Here is a 6,829-nt window from a genome sequence, read left to right on the forward strand (position 1 = left end):
GGAAGGCAGGTTAAGCTCACCCAGAGCTTCAGGCTTGAGACAGGTTTCCTGTGAGCAAAGACAGAGGAAGGTTAGAACCAGTTTTCTCACTTAGAGACAACTTAGATTCTTTTTGGTAACAGAGGCTTAGGTTGCTAACCAAACTAAGGTCAACACTGCGGCGTTGAAGGAAGGTCTGGCAGCTGCTTATGAAGGGAAGGTCTCGTGATGAGTAGATGCGTCTCAGGTGTGCTGGAGGGCTCCAGCCCAGGAGACCCACGGCGCACTCTGCTGGAGGAAGATGGTACATCCCCAGATCCCAACAGCGCCCCTGTTTGTGTTAAATAAGCGCTTTGAACTTTCCCACTGCCTGTCTCACCTCAAATTCAGGGTCCAACATTCTGAGATCATTACAAAAAGCTTCCAATATTCACAAAGGGGTGCTGTCAGCTGGATGCTAAGGTTGTAGAAGAGACAAGGAAGATAGCACATTCAAGAAGTTATGCTGAAAGGGTGAATGGAAAAACATCTCAGAAATAAAAAATATTAACTGGAACCATACCCATGAACACGCTATTTTGGGAGTGGCGGCCTAGTGGTTAGGGCATAGGGCTTTGAATCTTAAGGTTGGGAGTTCAATCCCCCACTCCCACAGACTGCCACTCTGGGTCACTGAGCAAAACCCTTAAAACCACACTGCTCCCCGTGCGCCGCATAATGGCAGCCCACTGCTCCCCAAGGAGATGGGTTAAATTCATTTCGTTGCTCTGTACTTGTGACAGTGGAATGACAATAAAGTTTAATTCTATTTTGTGCTCATCGTTTTGATTACCCGGTCAAAATCCGAAGTAGGGATGTGTCTCATAAAGTGCACAAAAGGAAAGAAACGTTAGTATTAACTGAATTTATTCCAGTCATGTTTAACAAAATCGTTGATATCAGCATAAATTGCAGACGATCATCTACCTCTAAGGCTAACCTGACCACTGCTCTGATAAAGAGTGGCCCTGATCTTAGGTCTTCTAGTTTACATACTCTATCTCACAGCTTCGCCTTCTGTTATCCAAGTCTTCCAGAGTCTAGCAGTTGCACAGAATCAATACTTCAGCTTTACTGAAACAAACCTGTAAGCTTTCACATAAAAGACACAGGACATGAGCACACCTATACAGTAAGCAGTAACAGAAAATCAAATAAAAAGAAATCAACCCCCAACACCATTATTATATCAAATGTTAAAATATTTTATCACTTTTGAAAACTAATAGCACAAGTACAATGTTCAACCATCACTTCAATCTGTCATAAAACAGGACAGATGAACCCAGTATTCAAGGTGAGACAGCTTTTAGGAACGTTCAAAGTGTTCATTAAATGATAACAAACAAAACTAAAGTGGAGCTGCTAGGATCTGTGGCTCGCGGATGCTGCAGGAGGGGGGCGGGGCACCGCCCAATCTCTGACACTCTGGTAGGAGAAACACAGGTAAGTGACAACAATCATCTGACAGAAGATGATCTCAGTGAGTCACTTACCTGGTTCAACAGTCCAGTCCATCTCCCTGGAAAGGGGCACAATCCAGCCACTGGACTGATGGCAGACGGGGCATGCGTCACTGAATGTCCCCGGTGCAGCAGTCCCAGAGAACTTGCTGGAAGCTGATCCTGGACAGGGATTCAGAACAGGTAGGAACAGACAGAGCAGGCAGGATCCATGCTTTCAGGCACCCTAGAGTTCCCAGGCAGGTTCAGAGTCCAGACGTGTGACCAAGCAGACACACACAGGAGCAGAAAGGATCAGGTGCAGACAGGCAGGTGGAAGAGGGTAGCCGAGACAGGACATGGAGCCAGAACTTGAGAAGGACCTTTAAACTGGTCTCCACCTTGGAGCCAGGCTTACTGGAATAAAAACTGATTCTCCTTCCGTATAGAGCAAAAAACCCTGAAGACTCAGCAGGGGAGGAACAGCGGATGAGCAGGAGATGAGACAGACAAAAAAACCCTCTTTCAACTGGCCGCCAGGATCCAGGACATGAACCTTAGAACAAAACAGAACTGAACAGACTGAACAGAAAACATCTAACGATCTGGCCATGATAGATGGAACTGAGCCCAATATAAGGGAAACTGGCAGGTGGATGAGATGAATGATAATTAGGAGCTGGAAAGAGTGAAGCAGGAGAACGGCAACAATAAGTTTGAAAAATGAAAAACATGCTGTTATAAACTTCTCTTTGAAGCAGATAATTTCTGAAAATGCAATGCGCTAAAAACTCAGAACTGTGCAAACCTTAGAAAGCTTCATTTTGTCATCCTCCCTTATGTAAATAAAGTATGTTATTGTTACCATGGCTGTAACTACTATTACGGATGCCGAGGTCTGGACCTGTGTATTTTACTGCTTTGTATACAGCATAGGCGAACAAGCCATGCGCATCAAGCACTGCACATAGGGCTAGGAGTTGCGGGGGGAATAAAAAACAATAAAAAAAAAGTAACAATAACATACTTCAAATTAAAATGTATAAAGCTTTTTATTTCATATAGTTGAAATGTATAATATATATTTCATGTAATGATTAATACACAGAAAAAACCTCTCCTCAAGAAAGAAGCAGACAGTATTCAACTTTGAAAAAAAAGAGCTTTTAGTCATGTTACATGTTACTATCACCTCAGTCGGATAGTAAAATGACAATCCTTGGGGAATAACAACCACTTTCTCTGAATCATTTTGGGTTATGGTTCTACTGGACATAATCATGTTGTAATAAAACAACTGCATCTATAACTGGACAATGTCCAGCAGGTCCTTGAAATTTCTATGCAGTTCTGTCAGACATTTTAAAAATACTGTCGCTCCTCAGTTATAGAGTTACCTTGGTTTATAATGTAATTTTCTTTGAAAAAGTATATTTCCTTTTTGCAAATTCAGACCTAAAGCAGAACGTCCATTTTAGCAATGAAAGATGTGAGTGAGGCTGGTACCATGCAAAGTTGCCAAAGAGGCAAAGGCAGCATCTTAATGTTGTCAATGCAAATTCTTCCAGAATTTGCAAGTAAAATATAAGCTTTTTTAGTTCAGATGAAAGTCCCTCTTTTCTCTTTTCCTAATGATGGCCCTGATGATGCTTGTAAGATTAAGCCATCTAATTTCTTGAGAAAGTGAATATATGTGAATAGTTGTAACTTATAATCAGCAAATTCTGGGTAAAGACAGCATTAGATTTAATCAATATAAGTGATACAAAGACAAAACTCTGCTAAATAAAGAGGTGGACAGCGTTTTAACTATGAAAAAAACATAGAAATTAATCTAGGAGTTGCCCACCTCTCGCCCGTAGACAGCTGGAGATAGGCACCAGCACCCCTCGTGACCCCACTTGGAATAAAACGTGACAGAAAATGGATGTTTAAGGTCTGTCTTAGAACAGCAGTGGAGAAGCATTTAACTAAAGACACTAATGATTTTTAATAGTCTTCTGAAAAGGATGCTCATTGTTGTCAATAACGGTCTTCATTTTTCATTTGTCTATGTGAAAACATCTCCACAGGCTCTAGAGGAGTACCTAGAAAGAAGGTGACTATTTCTTTTATCAGCTAAGAGGTTTTTTTTAGGTAATTAGGTCTTATGTTGTTACCCAATAAGATGATTGCTGAAGAAATTCTCTCCACAACAGGCTTATAGATGATATGCAGCAGCCCAACAGTGTCTGCAACAATATGCTCAGACTTAGCTGTTATGTAGGTACAGCCTCTACTCCTTTAGATGTGACACGGGAGAGTTTCACAGCTTCCAATGTTATCACAGGGGACCAGCTGGATACACAGATTTTTGTCACAGGGGCTCTGCATGCTGCCTTATCCCAAGTCTCAGGGGAACAGTATGACACCTTAACTCAGGTCACTTCAGCCCAGCATGATGTCTCAACTCAAGTTGCAGTGGTAAGAACTAGGTGTAGTTTCCTTCTTACCCTAAACTCCAAACAGAGCTACAGTACATTGGCTTAAGATCCATTTGTAAAGTCTCCCCTTAGTGCCACGGCTCAGAACAGGGGACCTAATATTCAAGGCAGACAGACAGATCATTCAAAAGCATTTATTTTAAAACGGATCTGCAGTAACAGTGGCTAGTGCATCTAAGACATGAACCTCTGCAGAAAGGAAACACAGGTTAGTCACCACATAAATCTGGCAGAAGATTTTGAATTTGAGTCACTAGGAGAACGAGGTAGCATCCAGCCAGTGGGCTGCCAGCAAGATGCGGCGGGTGCCGCCCAGAGTGTTCCGAATTGCAGCCCCAGAGGATGGAGAACTAGCAAGGGACCAGATCCGAGCAGACAAAAGAAGGCAGAACAATCCAGAGGACGAAGCCAAAGCTCATGTTGAGGACGTGTTCAGGATTCAGAACCAGGAGATCACAAGTCTGAAGAGGTTCTGAAGGAAAATCTAGGACAGTGCCAGGGAACAGCTCCAAGTTCAGCAGGAGTCCATAGACAGGTCAGGCAATTAGATCAGACAGGACCAGGCAGGTTCAGTGGTTGAGAGGCAGAACAGGTTAGGATCAAGTAATAAAAAGACACTAAGGTAACGCTGGCACACTCTCCCCACTGGCTCGAGAATAATCTGGCACTGATGAACGGTTAGAACACTGGACCTGAAAAACAGAACATCCCAAAAGGAACACCAAGGAAAATCTCACATAAAATAAACCTGAAATAAAAAACTGCTCTTTTGTGCTTAAAGGTCTAACAGAGGATGTTCTTTTTCCAGGTGGATCATTAAAATAAGTGGTCCTCCTAATTGTTGATCATTGTAGTGATATACGTAGGGCTGTTCTACGTGCTCATCCCCACCAGTGTTGAGACTGACATAGTGGAAAAATTGCCAAACTTCTTTTGGAAAGTAAGCTGTATGAAGGGCTGCAAACAGCAACGTTTAAACAGAGCGTGCACGAGGAGAGAATGGCTTGTGCATGCTCTTGCACGCGTTTAATAGGCAATCCCTCTCGGGAGCCGGTACAGGGTTGTGCATATGCAATCTTTTCTTTTGTGGAGAGGGAGGGTCTATGCAAAAAATTATGAAAATCCTCCATTGTACATTTAGGACATAATAATAATGTGACAATCCTAAAACAAAAGCTTTTATAGTGACTATAAAATCAACTGACCAGAAGCAGCTACAAAGCAACTTGAAATTTCCATCGAGGTGCTGGGAAATGTTTAAACCAGAAACCACTAAAGATTACAAAACAGGATCTTTAAACAATGTCTGCAAAACACCAGAACCAAAACAGTCTCATGGATGATATTAGAGCAATCTTGAAACTATTTAAATAACGATTGCTCTTTATGTGCTACAATTTAAACACTACACATAATGTGTTAAAACAGTACAGTTGTAATCACATAAGCCCAGGCCAAAATTCTGTCTTAAATAACCCTGAACAGTCCTACCGATGCAAAATGTGCACAAGTTTCTATAGATTATTTGCCAAAAACACAAGCCTGTCAACATCTTCAGGTCTGGGGAATTGATGTAACACACATACTTTTTTGCCAAAGTCTTCACATTTGAGAATATTTCCTTATGGCCCTCCCACTACTGCAGGGGTCAGATTCACTGGTAAAACAATCAAGCTTGGCATGTCTTATTTGGCATCTAGAATCTTACAATGTTTGAAGCCGGGTCTTCCATAACACTGACAGAAGCCATGTTTTTTGTGATATATTTAGTTACATCATCTGGGATTTCCCTCCACCTCGTGCTTTTTCTGTCATATGGGATAGATTTAGCAAAAGAAGAGGCCAGTGTCAATTATTTTACTCGTAGTTTATTCAAATTTCACGAAGCAGTTCAAGGAAAGTTGGAGGATTGTCTTTTCTCTCTCTCAATCTGAGCTGAATTAGCATCAAGTCTGAACCTACTGCACCTTTAAGCAGCTGGTCGAGCCGTGCTTTATCCATATTCTTGGCTGGAAGGCCACCTCTTTGCACTACTTTTGACAAAAAGTGTTCCATTCTCCATAGGAAATCTGACAACTTTTCTCCAGACTACTCCTGCAACAGTCGGAAAGCAAAATATAAATCATCTCCTGACTCTGCCATTCCGAATGCACTATCAAGAGCTTCTAAGCACTTTCCAGGGGTGACATCAGGATCAGAAAGACGAACAGCTTTTATAATTTCTAAAGCAGTACCCTTTAAACTTTCCATTATCCTCCTTCTTTTTTCTTTTGAGGAGCATTAACTCACTTCCACCATCATGTAAGCCTGCTCTAACCAGTAATCAAATTGTTCCTCACCTACTAGAGTAGGCATGATGCCTGAGAAGACAGGTTTGATTGCTTTATCCAGTAGATCACTTACAGCACAAATGAGAGGAACTGGTTCTGGTTCAGCTAGAAGAGCCTGCACATCATCAACAGTCTTCCATTCTGCACGCAAAAGAGTGTTTAGTTTACTTCTAAAATCCGCCTCGTCGCTGGAAGTTTCTGAAATAATGAATATCGGCCAGGCTGTAGACTCATCTGAAGTAGTTATTCATGTTTGATGTTTGTTCGTTTATTTCGTTAGTTTTAGTTTATTCCAAGGTTAATATCCCCCATGCAGTCAGGAGAATAATTACTAGCCAGTGGTGAGAGCCTTAGTCCGCAGGTCCTCAGCTCCACACTTCTGTTATGTTTATGTTTTGTTTTCATAAAGTTTTTTGAACTTGTCTAACCTTGACTACTCAGTCCATCTGTCCCCGTTTTCGTTACAGTAAGATAATTTCTAACTTAGCTAGAGCCTTCTGTTAATAAGTTAACTCACTGCACCTGTGTCTCCCCATTTGTTCTACCATTTTCCTTG

The 6,829-nt window shown here is 41.7% G+C and overlaps 1 protein-coding gene across 1 annotated transcript in view; it reads left to right on the plus strand.

Annotated features, from left to right (window-relative positions):
* The first annotated feature begins 1,542 nt into the window (after positions 1-1,542).
* The window catches only part of LOC107104710 (deoxynucleoside triphosphate triphosphohydrolase SAMHD1-like), an 18,872-nt gene continuing 13,585 nt past the window's right edge, over positions 1,543-6,829 (plus strand). The window contains exon 1 of the mRNA XM_015404781.1: positions 1,543-1,664. The gene's annotated coding sequence lies outside the window, so the exon portion shown is untranslated. The remainder of the gene's footprint in view (positions 1,665-6,829) is intronic.

This window comes from Cyprinodon variegatus, unplaced genomic scaffold (genome assembly GCF_000732505.1).
Source record: "Cyprinodon variegatus isolate N-32 unplaced genomic scaffold, C_variegatus-1.0 Scaffold1855, whole genome shotgun sequence".
NCBI classification, from domain to species: domain Eukaryota; kingdom Metazoa; phylum Chordata; class Actinopteri; order Cyprinodontiformes; family Cyprinodontidae; genus Cyprinodon; species Cyprinodon variegatus.